This window comes from Hemitrygon akajei, chromosome 6 (assembly GCF_048418815.1).
Source record: "Hemitrygon akajei chromosome 6, sHemAka1.3, whole genome shotgun sequence".
NCBI lineage: Eukaryota > Metazoa > Chordata > Chondrichthyes > Myliobatiformes > Dasyatidae > Hemitrygon > Hemitrygon akajei.
This window is the reverse complement of record NC_133129.1, coordinates 12,496,747-12,512,029: the sequence shown is the minus strand read 5'-3', so window position 1 is coordinate 12,512,029 and position 15,283 is coordinate 12,496,747.

Sequence of the window (15,283 nt, the reverse complement as noted above, 5' to 3'; positions counted from 1 at the left end):
GTTGAACTTTGATACTGTAAAAGGGCTGGATAGGATAGAGTTTGTCAAATGTGTTCAAGAAAGTTTCTTTAATCAGTACATAGAGGCCCCAACTAGAGAGAGTGTGTTACTGGATCTCCTATCAAGCAACAATATAGCACAGGTGTAGAAGTCTGTATAGGGGAACACTGTATTTACTGATCATGATGCCGTTAGTTTCAGGATTATTATGGAGATGGATAGGTCTGAACCTTGAGTTAAGCTTCTAAATTGGAGAAAGACCAATTTTGATGCTACCAGAAAGGAGCATAGAATCTGTATGCTCTTGTCAGAATAAAAGGCAAGGATAACAGGTTTAGGGAACCATAAATTTTGAGAGATATTGAGGCTCTGGTTAGAAAAACAAGGAAGTGCATAGCAGGTAGAGGCAGGGAGGAGCAAAGTGGGTACTTGAGGTGTACAAGAAATGCAATGGAACGCCTATCAAGAAGGCTAAAAGAAAGCATGATGTTGCACTAGCAGACAAGGTGAAGGAGTATTCCAAGGGCTTCTGCAGATACTTGAAAAGCAAAAGGATTGCAAGGGTATGGGAGGAGCCACAGGAGCAGTCAGCAGGGGGTCTGTGGGAGGAGCCACAGGAGCAGTCAGCAGAGGGGCGTGTCCAGACAGGTATACATGATTTATCCCCACGGGGCGAAGTTTCTGACAAGTATATTTACAGGTCAAGTCTATCAGGCGGTCGAGTCCGTTGCTGCGATCTATGTAGCACCGGTGGTGATTGCACCGGTGACGGTGGTTGTGCTGGCTCCGGCCTGACTTGAGGTGCCAGCCCGGTAGGCATCAGTAACCCCTCATGCATGTGCATGGCGCCCATTATGGGAGTGTTGTGAGGTGTCTGTGTAGGGCTTGGCGTGCACGGTGTCTCGTGGGTATATATATCGGTGGGTACGGGGTTCATAGTCACCGTGGAGTGTTCGGGGTAGGGATCTGGTGCTCCTGCGGGCGTCAGGTCATGGACGGAGACCGTGTCCTCCCGCCCCTCAGGTAAGACCACGTAGGCATACTGGGGGTTCGCATGAAGTAGGTGAACTCTCTCGACTATCGGGGAGTATTTATTGCTTCTCACATGTTTCCGGAGCAGCACTGGCCCTGGAGACGTCACCCAAGCCAGTAGGGTGGTCCCGGTGGTCGACTTCCTGGGAAAAGAAAAGAGTCGCTCATGAGGGGTGGCATTGGTGGATGTGCATAACAGGGAGCGGATGGAGTGGAGTGCCTCGGGGAAGACTTCCTGCCAGCGAGAGACCGGCAATCCCTTTGACCTTAGGGCTAAGAGTGTGGCCTTCCACACCGTGGCATTCTCCCTCTCCACCTGTCCATTCCCCCGGGGATTATAGCTCGTGGTCCTACTAGTAGCAATACCCCTAGCCAGCAGGTACTGGCGCAGCTCGTCACTCATAAACGAGGACTCTCTGTCACTGTGGATATCCGAACAGAGTGAAGAGCTGGCGCAGGGCTTTTATGATGGACGTGGCAGTGGTATCGGGGCAGGGGATGGCAAAGGGGAACCGCGAATACTCGTCGATTATGTTAAGAAAGTACACATTGCGGTCGGTGGAGGGAAGGGGGCCCTTAAAGTTGACACTCAGTCGCTCAAAGGGGCGGGTGGCCTTGATTAGTTGTGCCTTTTCAGGACGGTAGAAGTGTGGTTTGCACTCAGCGCAGACTTGACAGTCCCTGGTCATTGTCCTGATTTCCTCAAGGGAGTAAGGCAGGTTCCGGGCTTTCACGAAATGGAAAAGCCAGGTGATCCCCGGGTGGCAAAGATCTGCATGTTGGGCGTATAGCCGGTCGAGCTGCGTGCTGGCACATGCTCCCCGGGATAGGGCATCAGAGGGCTCATTGAGTCTGCCAGGCCAGTACAGGATGTCATAGTTGTAGGTGGAGAGTTCGATTCTCCACCTCAAAATTTTATCATTTTTGATTTTGCCCCGCTGTTGGTTGCTAAACATGAATGCGACTGAGCGCTGGTCGGTCAGCAAGGTGAACCTTTTGCCGGCGAGATAGTGCCTCCAGTGCCTAATAGCTTCCACTATGGCCTGGGCTTCTTTCTCCACCGCGGAGTGCCGAATTTCAGGGCCTTGAAGGGTACAAGTGAAGAATGCTACCGGTCTTCCCGCCTGATTGAGGGTAGCAGCCAGCGCGAAGTTGGAGGCGTCACTCTCTACTTAGAAGGGATTGGCCTCGTCCACCGTATGCATCGTTGCTTTGGCAATGTCCCCTTTAATGCGGCTGAAGGCCGCACGGGCCTCGGCTGAGAGGGGAAATGCGGTGGACTTGACCAGGGGGTGGGCCTTGTCTGTGTAGTGAGGGACCCATTGGGCATAATAGGAAAAGAAGCCCAGGCACCTTTTGAGGGCTCTGAGGGTGTTGGGAAGAGGGAGTTCCAACAGGGGGTGCATACGGACGGGGTCAGGGCCAATGACTCCGTTCTCCACAACACACCCAAGTCAGGATAGCAAGTCAGGTGGTTCCAAACACACACTTGTCCCTGTTATAGGTAAGGTTAAAATCTTTGGCTGCTTGGAAAAATCGTTGGAGGTTGGTGTCGTGATCCTGCCAGTCGTGACCGCAGATGGTGATGTTATCCAGATATGGGAACGTGGCCTTCAGTTGGCACTGGTCCACCATCCGGTCCATTTCCCTCTGGAAGACAGAGACACTATTCATGAAACCGAAGGGGACGCGCAGGAAGTGATAGAGCCTGCCACCCGCCTCGAAGGTGGTGTAGGGGCGGTCCTCCAGGCGGATGGGGAGCTGATGGTAAGCGGATTTTAGGTCTATGGTCGAGTACACCTTGTACTGAGCTATCTGATTGACCATATCCGCGATGCGGGGTAGGAGGTACACGTCAAGCTGTGTGAACCTATTGATGGTCTGGCTGTAGTCCATGACCATCCTATTTTTCTCCCCGTTCCGAACAGCGACCACCTGGGCCCTCCAAGGACTTGTGCTTGGCTCAATGATCCCCTCCCTGAGTAGCCGCTGCACCTCCGACTTAATGATCCCCCACGCTGTTCCTCCTGCTTTTAGTTGCCACAGGTTTACAGTCGGGGGTCAGGTTGATGAACAGCGTGGGGGAGGGATCTTGAGGGTGGAGAGGCTGCAAGTGGTGTCAGTAGCGCGGCTGTTGGCATGGTGTTGGGTGGGATGTGCGGGTTGGTGTGTGTGTGTGGTCAGTAGCGGGGTATGTGACGAATTCCCACAGAACTGGGGGTTTCTGACAGTGATTGGTGGGAGGGGCCCATCCTACTCCATTGTCACGCTTTTCAGGTGGCTCTGGAAGTCCAGCCGCAATAGCACAGGGGCAGACATTTGAGGCATGACCAGTAAGACAAAGTCCCGATACTCTGTGCCCTGCACCACCAGTGTCACTACACAAACCCCCCGGATGTCTGTGGAATGCGACCCAGAAGCCATGGCGACCCTCTGGCTTACCGGCCGTGTCACGAGTCCGCAGCATTGCACTGTGTCCGGGTCAATAAAACTCTCAGTGCTGCCCGTGTCAAACAGGCAGCTAGTCCTGTGCCCCTCCACCAGGATGTCTATCATTGACCTTGTGAGCTGGTGAGGAGAGCTTTGGTCGAGGGTCATGGAGGCCAGAGTTGAATCGCTGTCTTGGTCCAGCGGGGTGGGGTGTCTGGTAAGCACCTAGGGGTCGTAGGCGGTGCGAGGTGGCACTGACCAAGATGGCCGCCCCCATGCCTCGCACGTGGTGGGCAGGCAAGATGGCAATCCCCATGCCTCGCACGTGGTGGGCAGGCAAGATGACCGCCCCCATGCCTCGCACGTGGTGGGCAGGCAAGATGGCAATCCCCATGCCTCGCACGTGGTGGGCAGGCAAGATGGCAATCCCCATGCCTCGCACGTGGTGGGCAGGCAAGATGGCCGCCCCCATGCCTCGCACGTGGTGGGCAGGCAAGATGGCAATCCCCATGCCTCGCACGTGGTGGGCAGGCAAGATGACCGCCCCCATGCCTCGCACGTGGTGGGCAGGCAAGATGACCGCCCCCATGCCTCGCACGTGGTGGGCAGGCAAGATGGCAATCCCCATGCCTCGCACGTGGTGGGCAGGCAAGATGGCGACCCCCATGCCTCGCACGTGGTGGGCAGGCAAGATGACCGCCCCCATGCCTCGCACGTGGTGGGCAGGCAAGATGGCGACCCCCATGCCTCGCACACAGCGCTGCTCGACCCCGCTCACGGTTTGGACTTACAGGCCTTGGTGAAGTGGCCCTTCTTTCTGCAGCTGGAGCAGGTAACTTCTCGGGCCGGGCAGCGTTTTCGGGGGTGCTTCTCGAGTCCACAGAAGTAACACCGCTGACTCGTGAGTGGCAGCAGCTGTGGTCGATTCGCCGGTGGGTTGTGGGGTCCACAAGGCTGGTGGGAGATCGCACGCCTGGAGAGCATCAGAGTTGTGCAGAGTGGCCTCCAGCATGGCAGCCAGCTCAATCGCTGAATGTAAAGTAAGATTGGCGTGTTCCAGCAGCCACTGGCACACATACCCTGACCTGATTCCTGTGACGAAGGCATCTCTTACCAGGAGCTCCGCATGCTGTTCGGCCGTCAGCCCCCGGCAATCGCAGGCCCACATGAGTGTCTGTAGGGCCCGGACAAACTCAGCGCTCGACTCTCCTGCCCGCTGCTGCCGTGTCACTAAGCGATGTCTTGCGTAGACGGTGTTTACTGGCCGCAGGTATTGTCTTTTGACGGCGTCCATCGCGCCCTGGTAGCTCTGCTGGTCTCTGATCAGCGAGTAGACCCGTGGATTGACCCTGGAGAGGAGAACTCTGTGCATCGTGGCAGGCTCGGTCACTTGAATTTCCTCCAGGTATGATTCGAAGCAGGCTAGCCAGAGTTTGAACCCGTTGCCGGCCTCAGGGGATTGTGGGTTGAGATCCAATCTGTCGGGTCGTAAAATGGATTCCATGTTAATAAAACTGATGCTCTATCAATAACTCTAGGAGACTGGAAGTAGAGTAAATAACGATAGGCTTTTATTAACAGCGAAAACGGAGCACGGCCATGTTAGATGACTGAGGGAGGAGCAGTGCCCCAATCACCTTTATACAGGGGTCTGTGGGAGGAGCCACAGGAGCGGTCAGCAGAGGGGTGTGTCCAGACAGGTATACATGATTTACCACAAAGGGACAAAATTGATCCTCCGGAAGATCAGTGTGGAACTGAAAGAGATGGGGGAGAATTTAAATGGACTTCTTTGCATCTGTTTTCACTCAGGAAACTGACAGATAGTCTATAGACGTGAGTAAATGTACCCGTGAGGTCATGGACCCGATACAGATTACAGAGGAGGAGCTGCTTACCGTCTTTGGAAGGTCATGTTTGACAAACCTTATTGAATTTTTTGAAGAAGTTACGAGGAATGTTGACAAGGGTAATGCAGTGGATGTAGTCTATATGGACTTCAGCAAGGCCTTTGACAAAGTTCCATATGGAAGGTTAGTTAAGAAGGTTCAGTCGTTAGGTATTAATGCTGGAGTAATAAAATGGATTCAACAGTGGCTAGATGGGAGATGCCAGAGAGTAGTGGTGGATAATTGTTTATCGGGATGGAGGCCGGTGACTAGCGGGGTGCCTCAGGGATCTGATTTGGGCCCAATGTTGTTTGTAATATACATAAATGATCTGGATGATGGGGTGGTGAATTGGATTAGTAAGTATGCCGATGATACTAAGGTAGGAGGTGTTGTGGATAATGAGGAGGGTTTTCAAAGCTTGCAGGGAGATTTATGCCGGTTAGAAGAATGGGCTGAACGTTGGCAGATGGAGTTTAATGCTGAGAAGTGTGAGGTTCTACATTTTGGCAGGAATAATCCAAATAGAACATACAGGGTAAATGGTAGGGCATTGAGGAATGCAGTGGAACAGAGAGATCTAGGAATAACAGTGCATAGTTCCCTGAAGGTGGAGTCTCATGTAGATAGGGTGGTGAAGAAGGCTTTTGGAATGCTGGCCTTTATAAATCAGAGCATTGAGTACAGAAGTTGGGATGTAATGTTAAAATTGTACAAGGCATTGGTAAGGCCAAATTTGGAATATTGTGTACAGTTCTGGTCACTGAATTATAGGAAAGATATCAATAAATTAGAGAGAGTGCAGAGATGATTTACTAGGATGTTACCTGGGTTTCAGCACTTAAGTTACAGAGAAAGGTTGAACAAGTTAGGTCTCTATTCATTGGAGCGTAGAAGGTTGAGGGGGGATTTGATCGAGGTATTTAAAATTTTGAGAGGGATAAATAGAGTTGATGTGAATAGGCTGTTTCCATTGAGAGTAGGGGAGATTCAAACGAGAGGACATGATTTGAGAGTTAGGGGGCAAAAGTTTAAGGGAAACACGAGGGGGTATTTCTTTACTCAGAGAGTGATAGCTGTGTGGAATGAGCTTTCTGTAGAAGTAGTAGAGGCCAGTTCAGTTGTGTCATTTAAGGTAAAATTGGATAGGTATATGGACAGGAAAGGAGTGGAGGGTTATGGGCTGAGTGCGGGTAGGTGGGACTAGGTGAGATTAAGAGTTCGGCACAGACTAGGAGGGCCGAGATGGCCTGTTTCTGTGCTCTGATTGTTATATGTTATATGTTAAGGCAAATCAGGGTGAATAAATCCCCAGGGCCTGACAAGGTGTTCCCTCAGATCCTGTGGGAGGCAAGTGCAGAAATTGCAAGGCCCTGGCAGAGGTATTTAAAATGCTCTTAGCCATGGGTGAGGTGCTGGAGGATTGCAGGATGGCTAATGTTGTTCCGTCGTTGAAGAAAGGCTCCAAGGATAAGCCAGGAAGTTATAGGCCGATGAGCCTGACATTGGTAGAGCGTCAGTTATTGGTAGGTATAACTACCAAATATACCGTAGATTCCGGATTATAAGCCGCTACTTTTTTCCCACATTTTGAACAGCTTTGAACTCTGCGGCCTATAATCCAGAGCGGCTAATACATGGTTTTTTTTCATGCCGCCTCGTAAACATTTTGCCTCGTAACAGTAGACCAATAAAATTGATGAGTAGTTCACAGAGGTCCAATGAAATTGTACGATAAATCAAGCGCACTTTCACAATTAAATTATTGTAAATCAGTCATTTGTACTCACCCTCATCAACATGGAAAACACTCGAAGCATTGTGCTACCTACCCTACTTAGTTTAAACTATATTTGTTTTCTGTACTACATCGCGGGATGCTATGACGTCACACCCGGTTTCGCGGTGTCTTGTGGGAAAATGCCGGTTTGCGATGAAACGGGACGGAGGGAGGGAGCGCATTACGCGAGCGGCTTTGGATCTGAGCGAACTCTGCTTTTAAATGCCGTTTGCGATGAAACGGGACGGAGGGAGGGAGCGCATTACGCGAGCGGCTTTGGATCCGAGCGAAAGCTGCTTTTAAATGCCGTTTGCGATGAAACGGAAAGGAGGGGGGGAGCGCATTACGCGAGCGGCTTTGGATCTGAGCGAACTCTGCTTTTAAGTTAAAGGCAATCAATAACTTTTCCTGGTAGGCTGCAATATATATATTTTTTTACCAGTCGTTAGGAGATATTGGAATGTTGTTCAGTAAAGAAGTATACGCAACGTATATTTAAAAGTAGCCGCGTACGGGCACGGTTCGAAAAAAAGCATTTGCAATATGTATTTGTTTTTGTTACCATATGGATTTAATTAAAAGTTAAAAAAATCCTCACGTGTAATATCTTTCTGTGTAAATATCTCATATTACAACGTGGGACACCTGCGGCCGAAAATCCGGTGCGGCCTAAAATCCGGTGCGGCCTTTACAATTAAAAAAATGATTTTATTTCTAAAATTAGAGCCAGCGGCTTAAAATCAGGTGCGCTCTGTAGTCCGGAATCTACGGTATATTTAAAAGTAGCGGTGCGGCCTAAAATCCGGTGCGGCCTTTACAATTAAAAAATTGATTTTATTTCTAAAATTAGAGCCTGCGGCTTTTAATCAGGTGCGCTCTGTAGTCCGGAATCTACGGTAAGTATTTGGATAAACAGGGATGATTAAGGATAGTCAGCATGGCTTGGTGCATGGTAGGTCATGTCTAACTAATCTTACAGAGTTTTTTGAGGAAGTTACCAGGGAAGTGGATAAAGATAAGGCTAGTGATGTTGTCCACATGGACTTTGGCAAGATCCTGTATGGGAGGTTATTCAAGAAGGTTCAGTTGGTTGGTATTTAAGATGAGGTAATAAACAGGATTAGACATTGGCTCAATGGTAGAAGCCAGAGAGTGGTCATGGAGGATTGCTTCTCTGAGTGGAGGCCTGTGACTGGTGGTGCCCTGCAGGGATCAGTGCTGGGTCCGTTGTTGTTTGTCATATAGCAATGATCTGGATGATAATGTGGGAAATCGTGTCAGCAAATTTGCAAATGACACCAAAATGCAGAGTGTAATGGACAGCGAGGAAGACTCACAGCTTGCAGTGGGATCTGAACCAGCTGGAAAAATGGGCTGAAATATGTCAGGTGTAATTTAAGTGTGAGGTGTTACTGTCTGGGAGGATAGACCGGGGTAGGACTTGCGGTGAGCGGTAGGGCACTGAGGAGTGCAGTAGAACAAAGGGATCTGGGAATACAGATCCATAATTCCTCGAAAACGGTGGTCACAGGTACTGTAAATAGAGTCGTAAAGAAAGCTTTTGGCACAATGATCTTCATAATCAAAGTATTGAGTCCAGGAATTGGAATGTTATGTTGAAGTTGGTGAGGCTTGATTTGGAGTATTGTGTGCAGTTTCGAAAGAGTGCAGAGAAAAATTACAAGGATGTTGCAAGGATTTGAGGACCTGAGTTAGAGGGAAAGGTTGAATAGATTATGACTTTCCTCCCTAGAGTGTAGGAGAACGAGAGGAGATCTTATAGAGGTATACAAAACTATGTGGGGTATAGATAGATAAATACAATAGGTATATAGGGCAATAAATAAAATGCAAACAAGCTTTTTCCATTAAAGTTGGGTAAGACTGAAACTAGAGGTCAAAGGTTAAGGGTAAAAGGTGAAATACTTAAGAAAAAAATGAGGGGAAGATTCTTTACTCCTGGGGTGGAGCGAGTGTGGATCGAGCTGCCAGTGGAAGTTGGGGATGTGGATTTGATTGCAACATTTAAGGTAGGCTTGTAAAAGTGCACGAATGAGAGGAGTATGGGGGTCTATGGTCCAGGGGACTAGGCAGAGTAGCTTAGAATGGACTAGATGTGCTGAAGAGCCTGTTTCTGTGCTCCAGTTTTGTATGACTTTATGACTTTTATACTTGCTGCTGCCATAAAAGATGTTCACCTTTCTCCTTGTTGCTGGTTGCTTAATAATTGGCCAAAGAGTATTGATTGGATCTGACCTGGTATGCAGTAGCAATCACAGAATCCAAGTGCGGAGGAAAGGGAGACTCCCTTGTGGAGACAGCAGTCAGAGGTTATTCATAAGAATTCGGTGGCTTGGACCCTGCAATAGGCACTAAGAGCATCTGCTTATATAGCCAGGTGTCCAGAAACCCTGAGCCGATCAAAATAAACTGAACAAGGTTAAACAATTAAACTACAATAAATTAATGAAGGTGCTCTAAAAACCTGCGACTAATGCTCTCTGGCTCCCCACACTGGCCCAGAGAGCTCATTACAGGTTCAGAATCATATTTTGATAAAGTCATGTTTTGCAATGGGTCACTTTGGTCCAATGAGTTTATGTTACTTCTAGAAGTTCAGTCATGTCAGTTCCATTTCCTCACTTTCCCTGTAGCCTTGCCAATTATTCTCAGTCAAGAGTTCATTAGACTTTGAAGGCCCTGGTTGTCTCTGTTTCCACTACCACTACAGACCATAGCTTCAATTTAATATCAGAGAATGTATACAGTATGCAACCTGAAATTCTTATGCTTCACAGGTATCCACAAAACAGAAAGAAAGCAAAGGATGAATGAGAGAAACATCAGGACCCCGAAGCCCCCTTCCCCCTCCCCCTCCGAAGCACCAACAGCAGCAACACTCTTTTGAAAAAGTTTTGTCCTCATCTGATTAGAGAGAGGAGAGAGGAATAAGTCAGCTGGAAAGCATCTGGCAAACAATTAAATGACGAAAAGGTCAATGGATCAATTTGACAAATCAGATAAATATTGACCTTTGATGTTCCAATCCTGCAAAACAATTCTGTAAAGGGCAAATGGAATCAAAAGGAATATTGTTCTGACCATTCTTCTGCTCTTTCACAATGTTTCTTCTTGTGTTCTGACCCAATATGCCAAGCACTGCCTAAACACCCACTCAGTGGCCACTTTATTAGGTACACCTGCTCGCTAATACAATTATCTAATCAGCCAATCACATGGCAGCAACTCAATGCATAAAAGCATGCAGACATGATCAAAAGGTTCAGTTGTTGTTCAGACAAAACATCAGAATGGGGATGAAATGCTTTTGGCTGCAGAATGATTGTTGGTGTCAGATGGGGTAGTTTGAGTATCCCAGAAACTGCTGATCCAGGATTTTCACACACAACAGTCCCTAGAGTTTACAGAGAATGGTGCAAAAGACAGTGGACGGCAGTTCTGTGGGCAAAAACGCCTTGTTAATGAGAGAGGTCAGAAGAGAATGGCCAGACTGGTTCAAGCTGACAGGAAGGTGACAGTAACTCAAAAACCAAGTGTTACAACAGTGGTGTGCAGAAGACACAACATGTCGAACCAGAAGACCACAAATATAGGGACCACGTACAGAAGGTACCTAATTTAGTGTCCACTGAGGTAGATCTGCTTACAAACACAATACTGCTTTTGGGATCTTTCAATTCTCGTCTATTTCCTTAGATTTTTTTTACATTGCTGGTAAGGTTGTGCTCCAAGATAAATGTGCAACTGGGAAACTGAAAGCAGGCATAGAAAAGTACTGCAGGGCAACAAACCCTTTGTCCCAAGTGGTATTGCCAAGCTAGTTAAGCTAATGATGCCTAGCGGCGGTAGTGTAGCTTAAAGCATAATGCCATCACAGCAACCTGGGTTAAGTTCCTGCTGTTATCTGTAAGTGGTTTCTCCATTCTCCCTGTGAACATACGGGTTTCCTTTGGCTCTCCAATTTCCTGAAGACATTCGTATTAGGGTTAGGAAATTGAGGGCATGCTATACTGGCGCTGGAAGCATGACAATGCTCGCAGGCTGTCCCCAGCACATCCTTGGTTCTGTGTTGGTTATTGCCACAAATGATGCCTTTCATTGTTTCAATATTCCTGTGACAAATAAAACTTAACTTTTTAACTACTCTCTTCTGTCTGCATGCAGTCTGTTCTCTGTTTGTTTATGATCCTCACAAACACCTTTATCGCAATTAAGACCTTAAGGCATAGAGGAGCTGAATTAGGCCATTCGGCCCATCAAGTTTCCATCACGGCTGATCCATTTCCCCCCACAACCCCATTCTTCTGCCTTCTCCCCATAACCTTTCATGTCCTGACTGGGCACAAACCTATCAACATCTGCCTTAAATGAACCCAGTGACCTGGCCTCCACATCTGTCTGTGGCAAAATATTCCACAGACTCACCACCCTCTGGCTGTAAAAAATTCTTCCTCATCTCCATTCTAGATGACTGTTCCTCTATTTTGAGAGGCTGTACCCTCTGGTCTTAGACTCTCCCACCAAAGAATTGTGTCCACCAGCAGCTCTGGCAGCACATTCCAAGCACCTATCTCTCTGCCTGAAAAAGAACTTGTTCTGTACATCAGCGTTGAACTTATCCCCTCTCAGCTTAAATTCATGCCCTTTGAGGTTGGATATTTCCAATGGCCAAATGGATTCTTTCTGTGTCATAAGGATAAGATGAGACGGAACATAAAAACACAAGAACATGAGAAACAGGAGTAGGAGTCGGCCATCCGGCCCGTCAAGCCTGCTCCACCATTCAATAAGCTCGTGGCTGATCTGGCCATGGACTCATCTCCACATAACTGCCTTTTCCCCATAACCCTTAATTCCCTACTGTGCAAAAATCTACCCGACCTTGTCTTAAATATATTTACTGAGGAAGCCTCCACTGCTTCGTTGGGCAGAGAATTCATCAGATTCACCAGTCTTTGGGAAAAGCAGTTCTTCCTCATCTCCGTCCTAAATCTACTCCCCCGAATCTTGAAGCTATGTCCCCTAGTTCTAGTCTCACCTACCAGTGGAAACAACTTTCCTGCCTCCATCTTATCTATCCCTTTCATAATTTTATGTTTCTGTAGGATTTCCTCTCATTCTTCTGAATTCCAGCAAGTACAGTCCCAGGCGACTCAATCTCTCCTCATAGTCTAACCCCCTCATCTCTGGAATCAACCTGGTGAACCTCCTCTGCACCGCCTCCAAAGCCAGTATATCCTTCCCCAAGTAAGGAGACCAGAACTGCACGCAGTACTCCAGATGCGGCCTCACCAGTACCCTGTACAGGGTAGAGAAAACCTAGTGAAACTGGCAACAACTTAGTTGTGTTTAGTGGCAGGAAAAAAATCTTTCCACTCAACACAACCTGGTATCCTGCCTTCAAATCTGATTTTCCAAAGTGAATCACTTCACACGTTTGCAGATTGAACTCCATCTGCCACTTCTCAGCCCTTTTTTCACAAATCTACAAACACTTATTCACACAAAAATACACAAAGTACAAACCACAAGCATTTACGAGACAGTGAAAAAATTCAGATTACCCATGCTCCCTCTCCAGGGACACTCAAGCATGAACGTATCCCTGAAAAGGGGGGCAGGCTGTCAGCCCAGTCACAACCCTCAACTTTCTGCCTCCTCTACTGGGTGCCTATTTATCAGGAGACTTCTCACCCCTGCCCTGCATCCTATCAGTATCCCATTGACAACCTTCTAGACTATCCACATCCACTTCCTCATCCAAATTATCACAAAGTGCAGGGGCCCCTGCTGAACACCACTGGTGAATGACTTCCAAGCGGAAAATGCTCCACCTGCATCCACCCTCTGCCTTCCATGACCAAGCAAGACACAAAGAGGTCAGGAGCATATGTTGCTGTTGTACAAGGTATTGGAGAAGGTGCCTTTGGAAAATTGTGTTTCCTGCTTTAGGAAACCCTTACACTCACTACTGCCAGGAAAGAGGTACAAGAGCATCAGGACTAGGTCTGCCAAACTGGGTAACAGCTTCTTCCCCCAGGCTGTGAGACTAAGGAATACCCTGCCACCACCGAGGACTCATCACCAGGACAGCGAGCTGTTTACCGTTTACCTGTGCTACACACTACATGCACTTTGAATTGAATTTCATGAATTTATTTGTGATAGTATTCGTATATGCTCTGTGTAAAAAGACTGTGCAAAAGTCTTTGGCACATATATATATATATATATACAACATATGTGAGCGATGATAAACTGGAAGTTGTTTAAGTGTAGACAGCAGTAGTAACACCTCATATTCCATCTGGATAGTCTCTAACTTGAAGGCATAAACATCAATTTCTTTAACTTCTGGCAACTTCTTCTCCCCCTCCACCTTTTTGCCATTCTCCATCTCATTACCCTCAAATCCCTTCTCTTCTCCTCATCTGCCCATCACCTGCCTCTGATTCCCCTCCTCCTTCACTTCGTTAGGCTGTCCACTGTCCTCTCCTATCAGATTCCTGCTTCAGCCCTTTACTTTTTCCACCTACCCCCTCCCAGCTTCTCACTTCTTCACCTTTCCCCTCACCTTGTGTCACCTATCACCTGCCAGATTGTACTCTTTTCCCTTCCCCCACCTTCTTATTCTGGCTTATGTCCCCTTCCTCTGCCGTCCCAGTGAAGGGTCTTGGTCCAAGATGTTGACTGTTTCTTCCTTTCCATAGACACTGCTTAACTTGCTGAGTTCTTCCAGTACTTTGTTTTGTGTGTATGTGTGGTAGAAAGGAATGCCCCTCATTATTGTGGGTCTGGTCTCTATTGGAGCAGACTCAATGGGCTGAATGGCCTTATACTTCCCCTATGCCTTATGTCTTATGAAGTCTGACTCTAGGTTCAGAACAGTAAGCGGGGTTGTTTCCCTCTGGCATGGCCAAACAAGCCACTAGTTTCAAGTGCAATACATTCAATGTGCTGGAAGAACTCAGTAGGTCAGGCAGCATCCATGGACGAAAATAAACGGATGACATTTGTTCAATATGTCTACTTCCTTTTTGAATAACTTCAGTAATCTTGTTTGGCATGGTGGAGATACATCTCTACCAAAGGCAGTGTAGGGCTCTCCTTTCCTCCACTAGCCTGCAGGTCACCCTTGGACAGGGTGTAGCATCTGCTTAGCCCCTCTGATCAGGGTCACATGAAGCCATGGGAGCAGCTGGTGGATGGTTGTATGAGCAGTTGGTGCATATCACAAGTCCTGCTTATGTGACCACTGGTGCCAGGCAGACAATCTCTGGAGAGTATTGATAATGTCTGGGATCACCCATCTTGTAAAGACACTGCCCAGAAGAAGGCATTGGCAAGCCATTCCTGTAGATAAAATTACAAGAGCAATCATGGTCATGGAAAGACTGTGATTGCCCATGCCATATGACACAGCACATAATAGATGAACAGTGATCTAGCTTGAGATGCATCCACCTATCAAAACACTCATGTATTAAGCTTCCAAATACTCTAAAGGAACTCAATCCAATTTACAATACATCTGCATGACTCAATAATTACTGTTCTGATCTTCTTCCCCAGAGCTTATTCAATGTTCAAGCTGAATATTGATTCAGCACAATTGTTTTTAATCGCTTCCTCTTCAAACATTGACAGTGCCCGCAGAACTCCCTCAGATGTTAATTAATGTGTAAAAGCTGTCCAGAATCTGCCCATTTGCCTGGAGGCACAGAGGCTGCTGATGCTGGAATCTGGAGCAAAAAGCAATTTGCTAGAGAAACCCAGAAGGTCGATCACCATCTGTGCGGGGAAAAGAATTGTTTTCTGCTGCATCTCAGTGCAATAATGGGGTGTAGAGGTCAGCGTGATGCTATTACAGCCCGGGGCATCAGAGTCTGGAGTTTAATTTCTGCGTCATCTGTATGAAAGTTCATTTCTTCTTCCCGTGTGCGTGTTAATGTGTGTGCACATGTAGGTTTCCTCCAGGTGCTCCAGTTTCCTCCAACAGCCCAAAAATGAACCTGTTAGTAGGTTAATTGCTCATTGTAAATTGTTCTGCAATTAGTCTCGGATTAAATAGGTGGGTTGCTGGGTGGCTAGGCTACTAGGGCTAGAAGGGCCTGTTTGGTGCTTTATCTCC